The sequence below is a fragment of the Tenrec ecaudatus genome, chromosome 5 (genome assembly GCF_050624435.1).
Source record: "Tenrec ecaudatus isolate mTenEca1 chromosome 5, mTenEca1.hap1, whole genome shotgun sequence".
Lineage (NCBI taxonomy): Eukaryota > Metazoa > Chordata > Mammalia > Afrosoricida > Tenrecidae > Tenrec > Tenrec ecaudatus.
This window is the reverse complement of record NC_134534.1, coordinates 32,264,717-32,289,983: the sequence shown is the minus strand read 5'-3', so window position 1 is coordinate 32,289,983 and position 25,267 is coordinate 32,264,717. Positions and strand designations below refer to the sequence as shown.

Below are 25,267 nucleotides of genomic sequence, written 5' to 3'. Positions count from 1 at the left end.
TTTAATAGCTCTTCAAAGAAGTCTCCTTGATATTTCCTTTTATATTCGAGGACTGAACTATGAATTCTTTCACATTTTTAAGTTGTTTCTGGTTTTCTAAAAGTGTATTTGGTATCCAAGAAGAGCCATGGGCAGGGAGCTCGTTATCCACGTGTCTACAATTGGCTATCTCTATGTAATAGAAACAGAATATGCAAAGTGGTTAGTGTCAATATTTGGATGAACACCAGATGTACAGATGACCCTGAAGAAACTAAATGTTATGGACATTTCATGAGAAAAAGTAAAGGAAATGGAAAGGGGCCTTGGTCAAGTCTATATTTCATGTCTTTATATTAGCCTCCTCCGCCTTTTCTCCACCTCCTCAGGCAGTTGACTTAGTACTGACCCATGAACTCTTGCTTCAGACCAAAATATGCAGCTTCTTCTAATAAGCTATTAATATTTCAGCAAGCAGCTGCTAAAAATTGAGAACCATCTCCTCAATTTTGCAATACTCTTCATTCATCATGAATTTACACGGAGGAAAGAAAGCAACTATTCAGATAAGTAAAACAAAAGGGAAAGTGGTAAGTGTTAAGAGCTACAGAGATTAAGGATGCAACGAAAAAAATAAACTGGAAAATCATTCCCAGGTAGAAGGGGAGGGACGGCATGACCGAGCCGAGTAAGGGGCTCCTGGTGGATACTGTCCCGAGAAGCCCACAGAGAAGGAGATTAAGAGGAAGATTGAGACAGGTGATTTTGATATAAATGTAAAGGGCAGTTTAAATGATGTGAATCATGGATTTCATTCACTTTTCAACAAGTATTGAAAGATATAACATGTGAGTAACATAGGATTTGACCATAAGTAAAGAGACCGGGAGAGGTAGTCAATAATTTTCATAATTCTAGCAATAATCCATAAGGAGAAATAATATAGTAACCAGAGGGATAGAAGAGCCTTTTTCCCTCTTTGTCCAGGTGTAGAGGGGTAGGGGAAGGAGTCTATTTTTCATTATGAATCAATTTACAGAATATTTCAGTATGTTAAGCTAAAAGAGAAAGGGGCTTGAATAACATGCAACCATCTTTTCCCTGGCTCGCCGAGGGAGTGCGCTGGAGGCCTCCGCTGGTTGGTGAGCTCTTTAGGTGACTTTAATGAGTAGCACCACCTTGGCAGTGACCAGGGTCCTGACGTAAAGATGAAGAGAGGACCAAGCAGGGACCTACTGTTACCCTTAGGCTAAGAAACCAAAGTGTAGAAAGACAGGAAAGAAAGCACTTCAGAGCATTCCTATTCTCTCCCCCCATTGTGGAATAACTCGAACCCAAGGCTATCCTACCCAGAGTATGCCACCCTGATTTATCTGTGGAGAAGCAAGTGGTCCATGGATGTGGTGGATAGCTTTCATTGCTCTCTCTGGGGCATCCTGGAGCCCTCCTATTACCTGGAAACTCTCGCCTTTAATGAGCCCTTCTTCCTTGGAGATGGCTGTCCAATACCATGAGTCTGAATTGACTTGAGAGCCACCACCAGCAGCAATATTGAACGGGTAACCGGGTTAGCCAGTCAGAGTCTTTTTTCAAAGATTCTTCTGCTCATCAGAGTCAGAGGTCTGCCCTCTACAAGATTGGAAAAATTCTATCTCTGGAGGCCTGAGGTTAGACTATGGGCTCAACCTACATGGGATGAAGCCGAGATAGAAAGAAGTGCTGAGAGCAAGAGGGCAGGTAACATGTTTGTGCTGATATTGTCCAGCCCTAGATCAGCCCTTGCACCCTTTGTACTCCTGGGTTATGTAGGGCAATACGCTTCTTTCTACTTCATTTACCTTGTAAGAGTTGAGTTTGTCTTTCAAACCACATCTTTAGATAGGAAACCCAAAGTATTATCTTTGAAATATAAGTCTGCTTGCTTTATAATTCTGCATTTAATGTACATGCTGTAACATGAAGATGCTCAGATGAGCATAACCACTTGAAGGCAAACCACTGAGGCACGAAGAAAACCACCAGGATAAAGATAACGTTCATATTGCATCTGCTTTCCTGACTTACCTAGTGAAAGAACAGGTGAGTTGTGTGGCTAACCCAAGGACAGTCTGCTTTGCTCTTCCCCATAAACTGCCCGTGGGGAATCAGGGACATGCTGCTGTTATTACAGAGTGGCTCTGACTCTAGTGGTGACAGCTGCATTCTCCGCAGCCCTGAAGAAAGACCTAGAAAAGTGACTGGAGATAGATTCCAAAGGAAGAAGGAATTGAAAAGTTGGGGACTAAGAAATAAAAGATCAAACACTTATTGATTTTCTGTTTTAGGTTAGACATGGCCCAATATTCGAAGTGGAGAGGGAAGAGGGTGATTTAGGAGGGAGGACAATTGTGACACCAAAGACAGCTATGAGCTGTGCAAAGCACCACTGTACACTGAGTACAACCAACCAGTCTTGCAGGCGTCCATTCTGATTCCTGGCGACGCCGCATCTGCCACAGTTAACTGCACTCCATGCTGTTGTCAGTGGACGCTGGTTTTGGAAGTAGATGGCCAAGGCTTTCTCTTGAGGCACCTCTGAGTGCACTCTTACCTTTCCATCAGCAGCTGATTGCCTACATTTTTTCCGCCACCCAGTGACTCCACACTAATTACTTATTGGACTCAACAAATGTCACTAATTCATAATTATGGCAAGAGTAGCCTTAGCAAAGCATCTGTGTTAGTCTGGGTAGGCTAAAGAAACAAATTCATGGACACGGAGATGTGTATAAGAAAGAGCTTTATATACAAAGCAATTGAATATTGAAAACACCCCAGTCTTCAGCGCTTGTGTCGGGAATGGGGGCATCATAGAATGCCAATTTAATAGAAGAAAGTATTCTTGCACTGAGGGAGTACTTGAGTGGAGGTCCAATGGCCTTCTGCTACCTTAATACTAAACCTAAAAATATATGCACATAGATCTATTTCCCCATCCTCATACATAAATATATTTGCATATGTACATGTCTTTATCTAGACCTCTATAAATGCCCTTTGCCTCCCAGCTCTTTCCTGTATTTCCCTTGACTTTCCTCCTGTCCCACTATCATGCTCAGTCCCACCTGGGTTTCCGCAATTCCTCTTGGTTACATTACCCTTAGGACTGGGCAGTGTTTCACTCTGTTGTAGATTAGATGGCTGTACGTAGAAACTGACTTGAGGGCACCTAACAACAGTAAGAAGAAGCAATGGGTGGTGTATTGTTGACTGGTTATATTAAACCTCTCCTCTTTCCACAAACACAGTTGATTTGCTTTTTATGTATCCCATCTTAAGTTACACATGTATAGATATGATTTGTGCCATTACAATAGGAATTCCCAAAGAATAAATCAATGATCTTGTAGAATTCTAGATCAAGTCTATAAATCTGATATTAGCCCATATATCTGATGCCAATCTATAAATTCCTCTTCGGACTTATGCAACACATGCAGTGACACCGGATGCAGGAAGACCATTGACCTGTGGGTGGAAAGTCTTGTAGATCCAGTGGTGGTGTAAGCATCTCAGCGCCAACAAGAGTCTCTATGTGACTCCTCTAGCTCAGGGCACTAATGTAGCTCCATGTGTCTTGTCAGCTGCAGTGTTTCCCAGGGAGTGAGCATGTGTTCTGCCTTCAGCTAGCGAGTTGTCTCCTTAGCGCCTCCAAATGAGGTCATCAAACTGTGACCCAATTGAAAGACTGAACTCCACTCTTTCACTCTTAAGTCTCAAATTGACAACAGATGATGTAACTACCACAGCATCTCAACAGTGAGATATCATCCAACACATTCTTACGCAATATATTGGTCTTAGGAAATGCTTTCTGAAGGAATGTACAACAACCACAAAAAAATCAGTCACTAAGGCATTAGCCTAGTCCTTAGAATTTAAGAAATTAGGGGGAAATGGAGAACACATTTTAATTGGCTTCTTAAAAACGATCAGCATTCCACAAGAAGTAATGTCTAAATGTCTTAAGCCTTTGCCTTAGGTAAAACTTATTGATTGTGGGGAGTAGGTTAGGAGATAAACTTAGACATTGCTTGTCTGCAACAGTATATAATTCTAAGCAAGATCAACATATCTCTGAATGCTATCTTCCTCTTCTGTCAAACAGGAACACCTATTTTTTTCACGGGGTGGTGATGAAGGGCTAATAAGACTGGGGTTTTATGAGGAAACATGTCTACCTCTCACTCAAGAGGAGGGCAGGAGTTCCCTCAAGAGGAATTTGTGCTATGGATTGCACTTACCACTCTATGAGTATGTAGGTGGTGTTGTCCAGGAAGTGTTGGATTGCTAACTACCAGCTTGTCAGATCAAGTCCCCCAGCTGCTCTGCAGGAGAAAAATAGGGCAATTTTCTTCCATTAAGATCTACAGTCAGAGGAGCTCTGTATACGGTCCTTATGAATCCAAATGCAGACAATGGCAGTGCGCTTTTCCCCCTTTCTCTAACCATCCGGGAGAAATATGAGGCTTTCTGCTCCTGTGAAGAGTTCGTCTCAGACCCCCACAGGGGAGGTTCTACCCCGTCCTCTCAGGTTGCTATGAGTCATACTGACTGGCTGGCATCGAGTGACACATATTACACTGCCCACTGCTCTTCAGTGCCTCGAATGTTAGACTTGCTCGTGGGTATAGTTGACCTGCTGATTAAAAAAAAAAAAAGGCATCAGTTTTCTCCTATTAGCTCTAGTTTTTGAGATAAAGAACATAAGCCAGTGACTACTCTTTCCATCATAAGTCAGGATATTTTAAGGTAGTGTTAGCTAGCCTTAGAGAGAGGAAGTGCACGCTGGCTTTATTTGAAGTTGTTTGTGTTGTCTTAAACATTTAAGTGAAGTTATATGTCACATGGTGTACTTTGATGCAAAGCATACTTGAAGAGTGAAAAGTACATGAACTTGGAATTTCCCACCTGCTATCACTTCACTTTTATTTGTAATTGAATGGAAGACAGCTCCCATTTGTGATCTTAAAAGGGGCCAGAAATGAGTTACTGACCAGTAAACAAAGATCCCTGCTGGCATAGTAGGTTTTGTGTTTGACTGCTAACCAAAAGGTCAGCTATTCAAGTTCATCAGCCACTTTCCAAGACAAAGGTGAGGCTTTCTGCTCCCCTGGAGAGGTGGAACCCCAGACCCACAAGAGAAGCTTCACTCTGTGGCATGGGGTTGCTATGAGTCGGAATCCACTGACCGGTGGTAAGCCTGATATAAACAATAGAGTTTCAAATGTTCTGAAATCCCAAATGAGTCTGTTGGGGTTGAAACTCTTTTAAGAAAATGGGTTTTAATTAACAGACTTTATTAGAGTTAAATACCTGCCCTGGTCTTTAGAATGGAATGAGAGTAAAAGGGGCAGGGTGAGGGGAGATTGAAATATATATATACACACACACACACACTCTGTTTTCTTCTCAAATCATATAAATCTTTCGCCTTTTACTAAAGATTTCCATGGAGGGAAACAAATACGAGTCTTGCAACCAATTTTTTGAAGAAAAAAAGAAAAGGAAAAAAGAAAAGAAAATGGAAGCGTTCCAGTAGTGTTATAAGATGGCAAAACTCCACCTGTGCACAGAAACTTCAGAGAAAAATTAGAATTTTTCTTAAAAAGGAGCTTGGAGTCAACATCATCTCTGACACATTAACATGAATTATCCATAATCCATATTTGTTATCACATATTAAATATATAGATGTAGTTACATGTACATAATATATTAAAATGTGTCCTGACATGTTGACTGCTGCATAATTCGAAGGAGAAAAATTTAGGTCTTTAAAATATTTATGAAAATTGCTATGAAATCTTAGGTTCGCTATACTCTAAATTGTCCTCGCACCTTCCACCCATGCGTCTTTAACATTTTCTTCCTTATTTCCCACTCTTCTCAAGCTGGGTTCTGGCGCTGCAGGATCCAACATGTAGTCTTTGTAATTATCGCACAGCTGCCCACACCAAAAAGAAAAAGCTGCTGCCATCTGATCGATTCTAACTGGTAGTGTCCCTAGAGGACAAAGAAGAACTGCCCCTTTGGCTTTCCAATCCTGGAAACAGTTGAAAGACTGGAGTACCTGGGGGTCTTCAAACCACTGACCTCATGATCGGCAGCTTAATGCAGAGCCAACTAGCTGTCATTGGTCCACATACAGCTTGCCTTGAAGTTCCTTTGTAGCAAACTTTTTCAAATATTTCTTACCTTTGTTGTTTTACCCTGTGATTGGTGAGTCTTAATTTGTGGATCATATTTAAAACTAGGATGATAACCTAAGTAATATAACTCAGTAGCTGTGAATACAGCAGAGCACTGGAACTCAGAAACCAGAGCTGATGGGTTCTATCCGGCGCCATTATCTGCATTGGAGCCTCAAGTAACTCCAGTGTGCTAAAATCCAAGACACTAAGAAAAAGATGTTGGGATGTGTTTCTGAGGATGGCACAGGACTGGGCAGTGTTTCCTTCCACTGTACATGGGGTGGAAATGGGTTAGAATTAACTGGATAACTGTTAACAAACTATTTAGTACTGTATACAATGCTGCAGTGTATAATTGGCTCATATTATTCTGAGATGTACTGGTTCTAACTCCAAAGATTTGATTTCTTGAGATACTGATAATAAAAGGCAATAATGAAAACAAAACAAAAACTAGATTATTTAGTTTATCTCAGAACCAAGCTATGCCTGAGTCATCTGTATTGAACTCTATGATAAGTCATGGATTAATTGTAAAACATCTGATTTTAGGTAAAATGCCCAATTGGGACCAAGAATGGTGGTGGTGGTGTGAGGTGTCATTGAGTCAGTTCAGCCCATAGCAACAGTGGAACGAAACAGTAACGGGTCCTGAGCCATCCTAGCCATTTCCCTGTTTGAGCCTATTGATGCAGCCATGCTGTCAATCCATCTCATTGAGTGCCTTCCTCTTCTTCCCTGCCCTCCACTTTGCCAAGCATGATGTCCTTCCTTCTCCAGCAAATCGTGTCTCCTGACAGTATGTTCAAAGAATATAAGAGGAAGTCTTGCCCTCCTTGCCTCTAACGAGCATTCAGTCCATACTTCTTCCAAGACAGATGGTTTGTCCTTTTTTTGTGGCTTTTCTTTTGTTGTTTTTTTTTAACATTTTATTAGGGGCTCATACAACTCTTATCATAATCCATTTATATACATACATCAATTGTATAAAGCACATCTGGACATTCTTTGCCCTAATCATTTTCAAAGCATTTGCTCTCCACTTAAGCCCTTTGCATCAGGTCCTCTTTTTTCCCCTCCCTCCTTGCTCCCCCTTCCCTCATGAGCCCTTGATAATTTATAGATTGTTCTTTTGTCATATCTTGCCCTATCCGGAGTCTCCCTTCCCCGCCTTCTCTGCCGTCTGAATCCCAGGGAGGAGGTCACATGTAGATCCTTGTAAACAGTTCCCCCTTTCCAACCCACTCACCCTCCACTCTCCCAGCATCGCCCCTCACACCCCTGGTCCTGAAGGTATCATCCACCCTGGATTCCGGGTGTCTCCAGCTCCTATATGCAACAGTGTACAACCTCTGCCCTATCCAGTCCTGCAAGGTAGAATTCGGGTCATGGTAGTTGGGGGGAGGAAGCATCCAGGATCTGGGGGAAAGCTGTATTCTTCATCGGTACCACATCGCACCCTGATTGACCCATCTCCTCTCCTAAACCCCTCTGTGAGGCGATCTCCAGTGGCCGAAAAATGGGCTTTGGGTCTCCACTCTGCACTTCCCCCCTCATTCACTATGGTATATATATATTCACTGTGGTATATATATATATTGTCCTTTTAGCAGTCCGTGGTGTTTTCAATATTCTTCTCCAGCACCACCGGTCAGATACATCGAAGATGGCAGTAACCCACCAGCTAAGAGTCCCTAAAGTGTGGGGTAGTCTTCGGGGTCTCTTTGTGGTCTTGAACTGACCTGTCCTGGAGGAGACTTTTGCCAGCTTCCTGATTAGACCCGAACAATCCCCTCACTCCCGAGGGTCACAAAGGAGCCAGAATGTAGGCCACATGTCAGAATGACACCAATCCCCACCTGCACACTTTGCCTTTTGTAATTTAAAGCTTGGCTTTCGAAGATGGTAGGAGGTTGGAGAAATTTTTCTGTAGTTCAGAGAGATCCTAAAATACAAACTAATTGCCATTGTAGATTATGACCCATAGTGACTATTATAAGACTGGGTAGAACTGCCCCTGTGGGTTTCTGAGAAGGTAACTTCATAGTAGAAGTCCATCAACCCCTTCATTCCAGCTCACAGGAATCCTATAGGACAGAGTACATCTGCCCCAGAGTTTGCACATCTGCCCCAGAGTTTGCATGGTTGCAATCTTTCTGAGACAGAGACTATGACCTGTCTGTAGCTGCAGGATTCGAACTGCGGACCTGTTGCTTAACAACCACATACTTTAGCCACGGTGCCACCTGAATGTCTTCGAGTTACATGAAGAAAAACAAAATCATCAAGATAGAGGTGGGTGGGTGTTTCCGTAGAAAGGAGGAGTTGCAGATGCCCGGACTAGAAATATACCCCAGCCCCTTTCCCACCCTGTACCCTTGGCATCCCTTCCCTGGGCTGTCAGTTGTCGCCTTCCATCCCCTTTTTGCATTAAAACATCCATCCCCAAGGTAGAGGCAATGTCATTGTGGCCCAGCAGCTTGATCAACAGCTTAATCCAACCGTGCCCCGTTTCTTGGGGCGACGGCTCAGGATGAGGGCGAGACCAGCGGGTGCTTTGCGAGAGCGCCCCAAGCGGACTGAGCCCGGCGGCCGGGCCGAGCAGGACGTGCCCGCGGTCCCCGCCGCCGCCGCGAGCGCACATTCCCCGGCAGAGGCGGCGGGGCCGCGCCGCGCCCCGGGCGTCCGCAGGAGCTATTTTTAGAGGCGCGCCGCACCCCCTCGGTCGGCGGTGGTAGCTCCCGCCGCGCCGTGCCGCGCGGCCCGCTCCCGGCAGCCTCCCCCGCGGCCGCTCGCCTTTGGTAGCGTCCACGCGGACCGCTCGGGGGACTGAGCATGTCTGCGAGCGCGCGGCAGCCTCGGCGGCGGCGGCGGCGGCAGCGGAGCCCGGCTGCGTCAGGCTGAGCCCGGTCGCCGCCCGGCCGCAGGAGCGCAGCGCAGCGCCCGCGCCGCCCCGCCCCGCCGAGAGGGGCGCCCTCGCCCGCAGGCCCGCCGCCGCCGCCGCAGCCCCTCCTGGCGACCCGCAAGTAAGTTTGCCGGGAGGCTGGGCGGTGGGGCGGGGGCTTGGCGCCCGGGGGAGCCGCGTCGGGCTGGAGCGCGGCTGGGGTCCCGGAGCGCCCGCCCCGGGGCTCAGCGCCTGTCGGAGCCGCTCGGCCCGGGGGTCCCGGAGCGCCCGCCCCGGGGCTCAGCGCCTGTCGGAGCCGCTCGGCCCGGCGGGAAGCGGCTGACCCCGGGATGCTCGAGCAGTAGGTCCGGCCAAGCTGGCGGCGAGCTGGGGAGCCGGGGCCGGCGCCGAGGGGCGGACCGCGGGAGCCGGCAGGACCGCGCAGCCAGCAGGGGAGGCCGGCGGGCTGCTGGCTGCTGCAGGGTGGTGGGGCTTGGGGCGCGTGTGCCCGGCCGGGAAGGCTCGCAGGGAAAGCGGGGTGTCCTCGCGGCGTGAGCTCGCCGTGTGGGAGCAGAGCGGAGGGCAAGCGCGTCCTAGCCGGAGCAGCGGGAGGGAAGATGGATGGAAAGTGGGGCGCGTGGGAAGCCGATTTGAACAGCAGCAAAGGGGCGCCGGTGGAAGGGACAGTGGGGTTGGGGGTGGGGGGGTGTTAATCCGGATCATTTGGATCCAGAATGAGGGTAGAAGGAGTACAGGGCCGAGAGCTTGGGTTTGTGGAGCCACAGATGGGGACCCGCAGGAGAGAGGAGGTGCGATGGATGCAGAAAGTGCCCAGGAAGTGCCAGCTGGAAAATCGACCAGGGATTTGGGTGAGGAGGAGGAGAGTGCGGGGATGGAGTCCAGGCATGGAGCTGCTGGGGGGGCCCAGAGGCTCGGGAACAGGGCGCAGGGCCACCGAGCGCCCCCCAAGTAAGGCTGTCTTAGCGACTCTGTGAAGTCTGCTTGCACTGCAGGCGTCTGCACCTGGCTTGGCCACCCCGCCTCTAGCTGTAGGAGAGCTGGTAGAATTGGACGGTGTGGGGAGCAGAGAAGCTAGTCATTTTTCAGGGAGACTCCTCCGGTCTTCCCCTGGGGTGGAATGTAGGTTTGAATGGGGTCGGAATGGGGTGGGGGACTGCGTTCCGGGCCACTGGACCCTTGGTCTCGCGAGCCCCTTGGGCGCGCTGGTTTGGACCTGGAAGTCAAGCTGAAGTGTGGTGTGCAACTCGCAGCAGGGTGTGTGTGCTTGGGTGTCACAGGCTGGGGGTCACATGCGCTGCTGCAGTCAGCTTCCAATCCGAGGGAGACCCCCAGCTCCACAGGCAGCATGGCAGAGGATTAAGGGGAACAAGCTTCCCCATGTCTCCTGTGCCCCACCCCCCAGGGTTACATTCTCTACTGTCCAGCCCACTGATGCTCCTCTCACCTCTCCTGGGCCTGCAACCGCCACAGCTGACGCTAATTTGCCCTCTGATTCAGTACCCCGGGGATGCAGCGGTTCTGGGCTGCTTCCACCGCAGACTCCCTCTTCAGGAGTTAGTTCCGGGGGCCACTGCAGTCAGAGGGCCCCTCAGAATCTGAGGATCCTCCCTAAGGTGTCTCTAGGGAGGCCCTTGGTTCTAACTGCTGACCCAGCAGATGATGCCTGATGCCCGCCTTGCGGACTCCTGAGGCTGCCCAGTGGATAGGACCGGGGGCGGGGAGACACTGGACACAGTGAACATCCCTGGGAGAGACTCAGTAGGTCTCTCCACTTGGGTCCTAGGGTGTTCTCTGTTCCCCCCCCCCAATGTAATTTTAAAAGGAAGACAGTAGACTGAGTTAGAATAACCTCGTTAGGAATCAATACGCTAGTGGTCCTCACTCACAACGCTTCATGTAAGGACCAGCGCATATTTCACCAGCCAGAAAGACTGGGAAGCAGCAGCATCTACAAGGGAAACGGGAGGGCTGGCACTGGTGTCGCCCTGTGCAGCCTCCAGACTCTAGCCACTTGCTGTGTTCCCTCGTGGTACCGCGTTTTGCGAGACGGTATCGTTGGGCACATGAGAAGGAAGCCTCATCTAGAAACCGAGAAGGGGAAGCACAAACGGGACCTCTTATGTGCCCACACCTGCTGTACACCCACTCTGCCCCAGTGATGGTCTTGGTTTCTGAGATTGTGCAGCTCAAGAGGCTGACTCAGGCACTTAGGGCCCTGCAGTGGAACAGGATGGCTTGCTCCAGGCTGGCCCGCTCCTGGAGAGACAGCTGCTTCTTGAGGCCAGTTTTCTGCCTCTTTCCCCGTGACAGTGGCCGGCCCAGTTTCCAGTAGTGCAATTGTGGATATATATCCTGTGACCTAGGTTCATTTTTCTGGACATCTGTAAGATGGACAGTCTGCAAAAAATGATGTCTTTTTTTGTGTTTCTCTTACTACGGTTTTTCCCATTGATGATTGTAGAGCATGTGGTAAAGATAAAAACAAACCAAAAATGTGATTATCTCAGGCCTTGAATCGATTCTGCTCAAAAATACTGTTCACAAAAAAATAAAACCTGATATGTTCGCCTCTGCTTTCGGCTTGGGGCACTGGGAGGAGGAAGGGCACCACAAGTGGATTGTAGTGCCAAATACAACCTGTCTTAGGCACCTGCAGACGTTTATTAGTGAGAGGAAGTGAAACCTTCGTGAATAAAAGCCAAACTCACTGCCATCGAGTCAATGTTGATTCATGCTTCATTAAATGGGAATTGCTGAGCAAAATCTCACCTCCTGCTGCACTTGAAATGCAAGACAGTTCCCAAAGTCTTGGCTGTTGTCTATTGCTTCTGCCATTCCCGACAGCCCCTGGGGTTCCGAGGAGCACTGCTCCATGAGGATGTGGCTTTTGGGAAGTAGCTCAACAGATCTGTCTTCCCGAACACCCACCCTTGGGTGGGCTCCTTACTTTGGTCTGAGTGGTCCTGGACTTAGCCATCTGTATTACCCATAATCATTGGCATCTTTGTGCTCCTGGATAAAGGAATTAAAAAATAAAATAAAGATGTGATGGAGAAGAATGAGAGTTTAGAGATGTTTAATCAAATTGAAAGGGGATAAACCTTTCTCTTGCTTCAAGAATTATTTGAAGATGAATGAGGAGGCTGGATGACAAACATGGAGAGTGCTTGGAGATGTATTTTGGTTGCCACAATTTGATGAGGTGGGGCTGATGTGCCATCGGTGTCTCTTAGGTAGAAGTCAAGTATGTTGCTAAATAATCTATAATTCACAGGACAGCCCCACAGCAAAGAATTGTCTAGTCCAAAATGTGAGCAGCATTGAATTTAAGAAATGAGAAAAAGACCAAAGAGTAAAGTTACTCTTTATAGAATGTTCTCAAAAGCTTTACTGAAAATGAAGAGTAATTAATATTAAAAAATTTTTACAATGTGATGTTCTACATTTAAATATTTTTAAAAGACACATCTTTTAAGGAAATTGAAGTTTTCCTTTCAAAAGAACTTTTTTTTCAGATTTAAAAAACAAATTCTAAAATAAATCAGGAATGTCTAAAAGGGGATTATACTCTATAGCATTGTTTCTTATACTACTTAAAAATAATAAAAGAAATATTGAGAAATGCTGCTCCCATACTGTTTGTATCTTACTTATGAACTTTTTTGGGGGGTGCTCTGGGTGGGGATTGGGTATTGTGAAATAGAATAATGTTTAAATATGACAAATTATTGGTGCTTTTCATGTGAACTGAGTGAATGTCTTTAATGAGATGTTAAAACTCTTCTGCAATATTTGTTTTGTTGCACTATTGTAAATGGTTTTATTTTTAAATTAGATTTATTTTAATTATTGATTAAAATGACAGCTCCTTAAGTTCTTTATTTGAAGAAGGTTCAGACCGAATCAGAAAAAAATATTATGTAACTATTTATTAGAAGCTTGATGAGACATTCCAAAATGAAACCTTAGGATTTGTAGATATCTACACAGGCAGGTGAGAATCCCGTATAATTTTCCTGTATTTAGTTTCTATTTCAAATTGACATCTTGGCATATAGTGAGAAACAACATACCTTTCCTGTTGGTAGCACAATGCATTGTCTAGAAAGGACGGACAACCACTTTACTCATTAATGTAATGAGATCTGCTAACGGTTCCTGCATCTCCTGTTCACCAGCAGGTGATCACTTTATCATTCTGACAGTGAAGAACAAGGGTTCGAGCAAGGATTTGGTCATATTTCTACCACTCCTCCCTTCCATTATCATTTATTTATTGAGTTTATTTTGTTTTTGATTCTTGGTTTGTTTGTTCCAGAATCCTTTCAGAGTGGATTATCATTAGGGCTGCTTACTTCCCTTCTTGTTCTAATAACCATTCTCTCCATCCTTGGCCATTACTGCTCCCTAGAGATTCCTGCAACAGCAGAGGCTCCATACTTCTAGGTCTCTGGGGCACTAAGCCACCCTCCCTGCCTCCTGTGGGTACAGACACAAACAGCTCCCTCCTGCTTCCAGGTCAGAGGGAGAGCTGTGGCTCTCTCGGATAAAAGAGAAGCGGAATCTTGCTTTCCATAAAGGTATCCTCAGTTTCTCTGCTTGGACCTCTGCTGCATTGCTGTGTTCAACTGTATGTCCAATTGCACAGCCTTGTTAGGAAGGCATCTTTCCCCCAAGGGAACTGCTGGGGAAAGAGCTGAGAAAAACAGAACTTCAGTATGTGGCTTTCTCTTGGCTGTGCTGGTGTTAGTCTACCTGTCAGTTGGGCTATGAAACTCCAGAAACCGGATTTGACTCAATTGATATACATCCATATCAGGACCAGGTGCTGTTCCAGACCGGGGATGCTTTTGCATATACATTTGTAACCCCAGGCTGCTTTGTTCATTACAATCAGCTCACAGAACCAAGTTCAGTCAAAGTAATTAGTTATAAAAAGGAGCACAAGATGGGTATTCGTTTTCATTAAATGTGGCGCAATCACAGAGATGTAACCTGATGTAAGTACGCAATTACTGAAACGCAGAAGGCGGGAGAAGCTACTAAAATGGGCAATGGTTCAGGGTTTCTGTGTAGTTCAGCGAAGAATGTGTGAGATTGGACATGAAGGGGGCCCGTCTTTGTGGCCCCATCTCTCCCCTTGGAAATGGCTATTGCGTTCATTTGCCATCTGAGCAAAGCAGAGGCTCGTTGAGTGAATACATGTGCCTTTTAAACCTCCGATCGCCATCACTGATGAGGGCCAGTAGTGATAGTTAAGAGTGTTCAAATTCAGTCTGCCTTAATGGTGTCTATAGCACGGGCTCTGATCACACATGTTTGGAAGTTGAATATGCCAGATGACTAGCAAGCACTCAACTTTTAGCAGGAAGGTTAGCCACTGAACCCAACCAGAAGCACCTCGGAAGACAGGCCTGGTGATCTATTTCTGAAAGGCCACAGCCGTGACAGCCCCAGACGGAGTTCTTCTCTGCATACGTGGCTCACCATGAGTTGAAATCAACGTGATGGCAACTAACCATAGCAAAACCAGAAAAAATGCATACAGAATTGGGTGTGGAGCACTTTTTGACTGTTGGGTCTGAGATACTACCCTCAGCGTACATTTATTTGAGGGATGTGGGGCTGAAATTATATGGCAGCTCCTGTTATGCATAACAGTCTTGCCGGTCACTGTGGCTCGGGCCGTTATTGTCTCCGCTGGACAGGTGGGTATTGGAGACCTGGATTTCCTCTAAAACTATACGCTGCCCACTGAACGACTGATGCGTCTGAGTTATGGTTTGGTGAGCAGTGTTGAAAGTGCACTGCTCTGCCAGAAGAATCAGCACATCTGGCTTGGGAAAAGTGTAGCCAGAAGGCCCCTGAAAGCAAGGATGGCAAGCCTGTCTCACTTCGGACGTGGTATCCGAAGAGATTAGTCCAGGAAAAGGTTATCATGCTTAGCAAAATGGAGGGACAGCAGAAAAGAGAACCGCGGTTCTCTACCTTCCTAATGCTGTGACCCTTTCCTACAGTGCCTCATGTTGTGTGACTCCCAACCATCAAATTATTTTCATTGCTACTTCATCACTGTCATTTTGCTACTGTGAGGAATTGTCATGTACACGGCTGATATGCAGGATGTACTAGGCGACCCCCGTGAAAGGGTCGTCGGACCCCAGAGGGGTCGCAACCCACAGGTTGAGAACCCCTGCTCTAGGAGCTGCATTGACAGAGTACCTAACACTTGGGAAAATGGCCCAGGGTTTAGTTCTGTTGAACAAAGGGCTGCTATGAACTGGGACTGACTCCATGACACCCAACAACAAACAGCAACAGCAATATTCATTGCCCGAACTGAATTCTCAACGAGGAAAGCAACAAAATTACATTTTGAAATGTATGCTGTATCAAAATCAAAAGAGAGGTGCAGTTTCTGATTTAATTTGAGCTTAATTTGAAACTAGCAATTGCAAAGAATGAAAAGGGAACCTTGCTTGTTGAAGGTTTTGCTTTAGTTTGCAAATGCTGATTCATCTTCAGATAGAAAGAGCCCAGCTCTTTGTTGGAACCTTTCAGCCTTCTTGATAAATACAGGTTCTCTTCTCTCTTTGGTATGGCCAGTTTGTGGTGTGGTTTGGAATACGAATCCTAGGCTAATATGGCCGACCCCATGCCTTCTCCATCTTGTGCGGAAGAAGGTGAAGCGGAAATGCTGTTGGTATCGGGAGCACAGCGGTGGGTGCTGATGGCCTTCTGGTTGGCTCAAGGACTCAACAGTGGCTGGGACTGGTCAGAAGTTCCACAGATCCAGAACATAGAGCTTGGCATTCTAGACGATGAAGGCTCTTTTGAATAATTTCATCTTCATTAATGTGTTCTGACCAGGTTTGAGAAGCAATTGATGGATTTGGAAAAGACTCACTCACTGATGATCTCCGATACTAATCATTCATTTACAAGGAAAGAAGTATAGCAGATGATTGAGGGTCATGGACCTTCTGGTTGAATTCTGGTAGCCCTACTTAGTAGTTTCGTGACTTTCCTGTGTTGATTTATTTACTTTAATTTCACAGAACTTTAATTTTCTCATCTGTGAAATGGAGCCTTTTATTTCTTGGTGGTTTGTTTTAGGATGATAGTAAATATTTTTAGTGGGAAGTTGCTTATTAATTAGGGATGCTAGTTGTGCTTCTGTTTTCTGCTGGGATTTAATTTTTTGTTTATTTTAAACCTTTTCATAATGAATTAGGTGGGAACTTACATATCTGATCATAATTTTTGCATTTTGCAACAACTTAAACAAGTGATGTTGTCAGATCCCCCTGTGGCTTGCCCTGCGTCCTCTCTTTCTTCCATGGATCCCACCAATCATCAACTCCATGACAACATTTTTTTTTCTCTTTGAATTTTGAACTTAAAATGGGCTTCAGTTAAAGAGAAGTGGCCAATTGTCCTATGCATTTGAAAGAAATTAAAAAGTGCAACAACAGATAACGAATGCCCTATAACTAGGTAATCTCTGATGATCAGCAAAGTGAAGCTTGGGCTTTGTTGATGCTTATGCTATTAAGTTTGTAGCTTTGCTGTAAAAAATAATAATTTGGTGCTATTGATGTTGTGAATTCTTGAAGAGCTTTGGCAATAATAAAAATATAAAACCTGTCATGTGTTGCAAAGTATCTTATGTATGTTGTCTTATTTACAAGGACCGATTTATAATCAGTTGAACTAATGGAACAAAAATAAATCACATTTGAAAACCAGGACTGAAGACATCTTTAAAAGAACTTTCCATTTCGGATCAGACAAGCTTGGATTCAAGTTCCCATTTTTCAGTGGGTGGCCTGAACACTTAGGCTTGTGATAACTACATGGGATTATCCAATAAAAATCACAGTAGATTCTTAGAACCCTCCCTTTGTCCATGAGTTCAGATTATTTTACTGTCAAGAAACACAAAACCATCGCTCAACTGCTTGAGAGGCTTCATGATTTATACTAACAAGTGGAAAATCAGAAACGAAAAGCAAAAACCTGCAAACTTATCAGAAAAGGTTGACTGATACCAAGCCCGTATAGTGCTTCCGCGACAGTGAATCTTTACGCGAGCAGTCAGCCCCGTCTTTCTCCTTTGGAGTGGCTGGGGGTTTTGAATGGACAAAGTTGGGATGAGTAGGCTAACCTCTAACCCACAGTGCCACTAGGGCTCCTTAAATAAGTCGAGGAGGGGCCTGTATTTGACTCCCGGTAGGTCTGCGTTCAGGGCTCAAATCATGTGACCAGTTCTTATTTTTATCTTGCCATTTCTTAGCTTAACTTCCTACGTGTTAGTTCCTTTCTTGAGAAGTTCTCCCTTTAGAGTCCTCGGGTGGCTGCCGGAAGCATTTCATACCCCATGATCACCCTGGAGCAAACCCCAAATCAAACCCACTGCCGGAGAGTCGATTCCAACTCATAGTGGCCTTACAGAATAGAGCAAAACTGCTTCATTGGGTTTCTGAGAATATAATCTATATGGGACCTTCGTTTTTCTTCCTTGTAGCAGCTATTGGGATTGAACTGCAGAAGTTGTGGTTACAATACAACACTGAGCCCACAACACCAACACGTGTCTCCATTTTGCCCAGGAAAGAGAAAGGTGTTCTTTGCAGAAATTCCAAGAACTTCTTTCTCAACCTCACTGGTTGTGTCTAAGTCATAACTATTACTCAACCAGTAGTCAGAAGAGTGGAATGCTGGCTTGGAGAGGCGTGCTACTCTGCAGAACTGCGTCCTGGTGCTGGCCAGACAACCAGTAAAGGGAGGGGCATCATAACTTCTATATCGTTGGCTCCAAACGGAAGTCTGGGAGTTACAGTTCTGTATCATTTGAATCAAGGTGAAACCCAAGAATTCTTTCTTTTCCATTAGTGACTATCTAATCCTATGATGGATCTGAATTTTCATAAAGTAAATAAAACTAATACACGTTCATTTCTACTTCTACTACACATCACTGGAACTGGTTTTATAGAAACTAGGCATTGTGGCTTGTTATAAAATGCATTTGATAGCATTTTAAAATTATTAAAGTTTTGCATTGCATACTTGTTTCTAGAGTAATTGTGTTCTGAGAAATGTATGGAGCATCTGCCCATATGTTATCATGTGATATCCAGTGTTTCATGCCTTGGTTCCTGGGGGAGCTTCCTGACAGCCAGAGACCAAATGGTAACAGGCATTAAGGTTATGACATGTATGCAACAAACAATTCTTTATGTTTGCAAACTGATACGCGTAGGCCTAACAATATTCCAGACAGATTATTTGGCATAATGTTTGTATTTTTGTAAAAATAAAATTCCACAATACGTACTCAGACTCTTGCCCCATAGGTCTCTTCAATGTAGTAGTTCTCTATGGTAAAAACAGCCTTACATTTTACATTAACAGCTATGAATGGACTAAAGAGTCTATTTTTAATTCTCTGTACAGATCAGAGTGATAAGATATTGCAAACACACATCGCACATTTAACAAGGATTGTTCACAAGCAGGATGAAAATCTTTGAGTAAGAAATGTTTTGTGTTCATTCATCTAAATTGTTCCACATGGGAAAATAAATGTACATATCTGCATTTTTAAAGCTAGTTTACAGACTACTAAAAAAATACAGTCCATGCATCACAAGTGAGCTGCCCTTTTTGGGTAGCCATTGGCTCTTCCCTCGTTGAATTTAGGGAGGGAATATTCTGGCATGATGAAAATATTTTAAAAATGCATTCGTAATCTGTTTAAGCTATTCACAATGAGAATTCTTAAAGTGGCTAAGTTAGTGGAAAGTGCTCTTTTGCACAACTAAAGTATCATTCAAGTGACACTCTTAGCTCTTTGCAACCAAGCTTTTAATATTCAAATCAGCAATCAGGTTGTGGAGTGTATAGCTGAGAAGGTGTAAAACCACCCAGTGTGATAGTTACATAATCTCCTGTCAACTTGTGAAGGGGTGGAGTTTAGCCTGTCAATCAGCTCACAGTTGATGACCTCATTTGGAGGTGTGAAGGAGATAAATAGCTCACTGGAGGCCAGATACACATTCCTCTCCCTGGGAGACATTCCTGTTGACTAGCCATATGGACACACACTGATGGCAGCCAAGGCCCTGAAGCTGGAGAAACAACATGGAGAACCACGCCAGCGCCGAGATGCTTCCACCACCACTGGATGCCTAAGACTTTCCACCCACAGGCCTGTGACCTTCCTGCATTTGGGGTCGCTGCTTGTGTTTCGTGAGTCTGAGGAGGAATTTATAGATTGGTATTGGACATATGGGCTAGTATCAGACTTATGGAAATGATCGGGACTGGGCTGGGATGCTTTCTTAATATACAATTGCTCTTTGATATAAAGTTCTCTCTTACACACATGTGAGTGTCTGAATTTGTTTCTCTAGTCAACCGAGACTAACACACCATGTAAACAATTAAACTGCAGTTTTTAATTCTCTGAAATATGAGGGAAACAAGGGGAGTAAAAGAATGCTGGAACATCTTAGCAAAGTCTAGGGTGTGGTGATTTCAATCATGTAGAGACCTCCTTGCTGATTACCATATATACTCGAATATAAGCCAACTCTAATATCAGCCTAGACACCTGATTTTACCACAGAAAACTACTGAAAAACTCTGCCTATACATGAGTATATACGGTATGTTATATATGAGTGTGCTTCAAGAAGTTCCTGAAAACAGAAATGAAAGATAATGGAGTTTTTCCATGAACTTTTTGAAACTCCCTCATGTTTTTCATTTCAAAAAGTGAAGTATATATCAGGCTTCTGACAAAATATTATGGGGAAATACCTTTTTATAATTGAAGTTCATAAAGTGCCTTTGCTGCCCTTGATGGTAGTTTCTTACAGTGAGTTTCTAGAGGAGCAAAATTCTTGAAAAGATCAAACAAACCAATACATATATAGAAAAAATATTTATTTCAAAGAAACAGCTCATGCAGTTATGAAGGCTGGTAAGTCCTAGATTTGGGGGGCCAGGCATCAGGCGGGAGGCTTCTCCTGACTCAAGTGGTTGAAGGGGCCGAGGAACTCCAGTTAGCAAGTCAGACACCTGGCTGCTGGCTGATGGGATGTGGGCAAATTCCCAAATGAGTAGGTAAGCTGCTAGCTCTTTCCCAAGAAGCAGAGCTCGGCAGATGGTAAGTTGGATGCAGGCTGGAGAGAGCTGGACAGTTGGTTGTATGCAAGCCACATCTTCAAGAAAACTGACGTTCAGCAGATTGACCGCTCATTTCAGACCACAATCTGCTACATCGTAACCTAGCTAAGTTTGTCATGTAGCATTAATCATTACAGAAAGTGAGAATGAAAAAGATTGTTCATACGGAATTTGACCCCATGCATTCATTCCTTTAAGTTTTCTATCAGTTTCCTCTTAGACGGAAGTATAGAGACATACAAAACAGCAATAAGAGGGGGACTTCAAAAAGTTCTTGGAAAATAGAAGTACGTGATAAAAAATTTCCCCAGATTTTTAAAGCCCCCTTGTTCATACATCTCAAGTGCTCCATCTGAATTATTTTGTGAAAGGAAATGGAGTTACGACGAAATTTCCATAGAGCCTTCTAACAGGGATAAGTCCAACTATGGCATGCAAGGAAACAGAGCAAAGCTCAAACTTCAATATTGCAATTTTTCAGCATTTCTTCATTGTTTGAAAGCAGAAATGGATGCGGGTTAGTTTCAGCAAAAAAGAGAACTTGGATGGTGAGGGCGGCATTCACGGAACTGAAGGAAATGCAGAAGAGTGTGATTTCAGAAAGACAGGCACCCAGCACCTCTGCTGGGCTCTGAGACGCAGGCGGTAAAGCCGAAGCCACCCGAGGCAGCACTGCTCAGCTGACTCAGTTCTAGAATTATGAGAATGTGAGGAAATGAGTATTAACTTGAGTTAAGAGTCAGGGAAGAGCAGGGCGTCTTGATACACAATCTCACTGGGCCTGAAGACTTAACCCAAAGGATGTTACGCAGTTCTGGCCAGCCTCTTCAACTGTTGCCTGACACATGGATTCAAGAAGAAGTAACACATGTCAATCCTACTGAATTACAAAAGGAAAAAGTAACAACAGCTGTAAAATTAAACCAAACCAGAATGTGTTATCTACAAACAAAGTCAAACACTGCCATTGAGTCAATTCTGACACAGAGAGACCCTGTGGAATAGGGCTGTGATCATTATGGGAGCAGACAATCTCATCTTTTCCCTGAGGAGCAGGTGATGGGTTCAAACCACTGACCACTGTCGTGAGAATCCAGCACTTACTGGACTACAAGGACTCCTTGTACCAGCTAAAGAGTATCTATCTAGAAATGTGAGCAAACATCTGATCATCCAAACGCACGCCTGTTGCCTGATGAATCTACTCTGATGCATAGTGACCCTCGAGAACAGAATAGAAAGGCCCATCAGATGTCCAGGGTTGTCCTCCCTGTGGAAGCCAACTGCCACACCTCTGCTAATTAGCTGCCCAGCATGAAATCTCTGCCTTGCTAGGCTTGCTAGGGTACAGTGAGAATAAAACCCATACTACCGAGTCTATTCCAACACTGAGCCGCCCTACATAGGATTTCAGAGGCTGTCAATCTTGACAGGAGCAGTTAGCTCGATCTTTCTTCAGAGCAGCAGGTGAGTTTAAACCACCGACCTGTGGTTAACGGTCTAATGCTTAATCGACAGCACCACATGGGCTCCTTACAATGAGAACAGTTAGGGCTAGATGGAAGAGTGGATTACACTTTGGGCTACTGACCACAATGTCAGCAGTTTGAACACACCAAGCTGGTCCTTAGGAAAAAGGTGAAACTATCTCCTACGTAATGATCTTATGGTCTTGGCAATCCCAGAGTGGTAGCTCTCTACTGTCTGAGAGGGTCAGATGAGTTGGAATTGACTTTGTGGCAGTGGGTGGTGCTAGCTTAAAGATTTGGCAATTCGCATACACGAGTGGTGGTGGAAGAAAGACCTGGTAATTTGTTGATTTGTTTCCATAAATCTACGCGGCATTGGCTTTGTGACACATGGGTTGCCATGGGCTGGGAGTGGCTCCACAGGGAGGGGCTTGGGCTTTGGTTAATAGTACTGGAGGATGTATTGGAGGAAGCGACACGATCGAATTTGGCAGGCCTGATAATGGTCAGATAAATACTCCCGGTAAACAATGTGAACATATGTTAAAGGAGACTGATTAAACAATTTCATTTAAAAGTTAGTTTTGTGTTTTAGGACCCAGGCCTGGTGATCTACTTTATAAAATCAGCCAAGGAAAAAACCTTGTGGATCACAATGGAGCAGTCCTGTCATGCAAGGGATCCCCGGTCTATAAAACCTGGAAGTATCATGTCTAGCTTTAGATCCCTCTTCCAGTTGATCCTGTGTCCACTGGAGAGCTACTGGAGAAACAGGTGTCTCCTTAAACTATAAGTAATAGACCTGGCAAGGAGAAGTTTAGGGTAAACGTAATCTGAACCCCTGGATTTCAGAGGATGGTAGAGGGAGTCCTGGAGAGAACTGGGACCTGTGGCTGGGAATTTCCAGGAGACAGATGTTCCCTCACTGATTAAGAACATCCTTATAATCATTCACGAGTCATTCATGAGAGGGATGAGCTGCTTTGGGAGTTAGTGAGATACCTCTCTCTGGAAGTAGTCAAGCAGAATCTAAGTAACTTTGTCATGGATGATGTTGAAGAGAGTTTTGAATGATTAGGGAGCTTAAACAACTGCCCAAGGTCTCTTTCATGTTCACAGTGTCATGGGCACACAGGACACTGATATCCCCAGATTGAGCCTTCAGTACAGTATTCTGTGCAGGGGGAGAAGAGTGCGCATGACATTGTATTTAGCTATTATTTTGATAAATATTTTAGAGGTACATGGCCCTGATGAAGAACAAGCCAATCCAGCACAGTATCGGTTCAAAACACATGTTGAATAACTTTGTCGAATGAATTTTTGTTGAATCAGAGACTGCTGTGTAGTGTGTGTTTGCATAATTCCCCTGGAGTACTTATCAGCCCACTGTACTCATCTATACCCTTTCTTCTTGTCCCTAGTTAACTGGACTCATCCTGCTCATAGAACACTCCTCCCTCTGTGTCTTTTATAGCACATAGGAAGTTGAAGTGTAGGTTGAGGGCAGCCGTTTTTAGGAATACCCTTCCTCCTGAAGACTTCCTTTTCCATGAGGGTGAGCCAGCATGTGCTGCTACTAGGGTTCCAGTTCATACATGAATATCACTGTAGTCAGTGAGGGGCTGCAGGTAAATTCTTTCAGTAACACGCTTGTCTTCTTGGGATGCCTTAAAAATACAAAGTCCCATCAAAACAGTAACAGGAAGATCTAGTGGGCCAAGTCATTGCAGAGTAGAGCCATCAGCTCAGGATGGATGGGTCTGTTTTGAGACGCCCTCGGCAGGAACATGGGACATAGGCTTGATGAATGTTTCTGACATGCACGGGATAAGCACAGGGGGGTGAAGTATTAGGGGAGGTTTGAAAAACTGCATTGCAGACAAAAATGCCAAGGAAGCTGTGCAGAGGCTTCTCTTCCCATAATGCACCTGCTTGTCTTTGAGGTAGCAGAGCTGTCCTGTGAGAATGTTGTTGGGAAATCTTATGTCATCTGCCCTAGAGCCCTGCTCTTGACCCTTCAGACTTCTGTTTGTTCCCCAAACCCAGAGAACATGTTAGAAGAAGAGACATTTGAGTCCCTGTAGGGTCCTGAAGTTGCTGTTCGGGCGCGGTCTCCACTGAAAGAGCAGACATCTTTCGGCAAGAGTTAGAGAGCTGGAAACACCGCTTCACGTACAGACATAGTTGGCGGGTGTTTTGTGAAGCAATAGCTCCTCGTGTGGATATTTTTTGCGTAGTGAAGGTGTCAATGATTTGTAGCAAAACTCTGTGACTTACTCTGATGTCCATGTTGAGACTGAGAAGGGGCTGGGCGAACGTTGCCTTTGGCTGTAGCAATAACTGCTCACGCGCGGGGTGCTGCGACCAGGGCTGTCCAAGATGATGGGGGGAGGCATGTGGGCATGCGCTGAACTCCACGGAAGGGATTTCTCGTCTATACCTTTCAGTCTGATGACTCCGACGAGGCGAATCTTCCACTTTGGATCTAGGTTTTGTTTGTTTTGTTGACCATTTTCTGTATATAGCAAGAAAGGCCTGGTGATCTACTGAGAGTCAGCCAGTGAAACCCCGTGGACCCCAAAGCCCTGACCCTGTTGTGCATGATTCAGGAGCTGAGAGTAACCACAGTATGTATGTATCTGTCTATTTAATAAAGAACAGGCTTCAGATGCCAAACCTTTCTTGTCTTCATTTTATCCACTGCTAACTTTACATTTTCTAATGGATAGGGTTTCTGTTGTTGTTGTTTTTAATATTAAGACGTAACACAAAACTTTTCTTAACACATATAGTTAAATTTCAAAAACACGGTATGACATTGTCAAAGCATCGAAGTTCCTCCCACAGCTCCGTTGGGTGCCCGTCCTTGCTGCTGCAGGGGCTCTGTGCAGGGTAACTCCTGGAGCATCTAGTCTGCCTCCTCTCTTCCCTGTTGGTTCACAAGAATAGCCATTGGCCCATAGAAAGAGAAGCATGTTCATGTAAATATGGCTTCTTTTGACTACAGTGCCCTGGTATGGTGTAGTTCTTTCTGAACTGCTCTTTAAAATCAACCCGACCTTTGTTGGCTCACAAAGCTGGTTTTTAGATTGTGAGAGTAAATGTCAACTACATCTATGAAAAATTTTCTCCATTGTTTCTATCCTCCCCCACCCTGCAGTCATCTCATTCTTCTTTGGTCTAGCTCTGCCCTGCTGGCCTCTGCTTGGTGATCAGCAGAATATTTAAGGACAGGGTAGTTGACCAGAGAAAGCCCCCCTTCAGAGTCCAGAGGAAGCCCAGATTCTTCTCATCAGTGATGCCTCAGTCTCATTCTCCTGGGGCGGGCGCATGCAATGTTATTGTGCCAGGGTCCAGCACCCATACTTAGTGTGAGTCTGTAACAGATATAGAACATATTTCGGTTGCCATGGGAAGGCAAGAGTCATGAAAGCTGAGCAGATACCTGCCCAAGGTTCAAATAAACTGGGCCTAAGACAGAG

General features: G+C 45.0%; 1 protein-coding gene and 1 pseudogene across 3 annotated transcripts in view; both read left to right on the top strand.

Annotated features, from left to right (window-relative positions):
- The first annotated feature begins 5,414 nt into the window (after positions 1-5,414).
- On the top strand, positions 5,415-5,517 carry LOC142449452 (U5 spliceosomal RNA; annotated as a pseudogene).
- Positions 5,518-9,057: 3,540 nt separating this feature from the next.
- OXR1 (oxidation resistance 1) overlaps positions 9,058-25,267 on the top strand; it is a 459,178-nt gene continuing 442,968 nt past the window's right edge. For all 3 annotated transcript variants that reach the window (XM_075549367.1, XM_075549368.1, XM_075549365.1), the window contains exon 1: positions 9,058-9,238. The gene's annotated coding sequence lies outside the window, so the exon portion shown is untranslated. The remainder of the gene's footprint in view (positions 9,239-25,267) is intronic.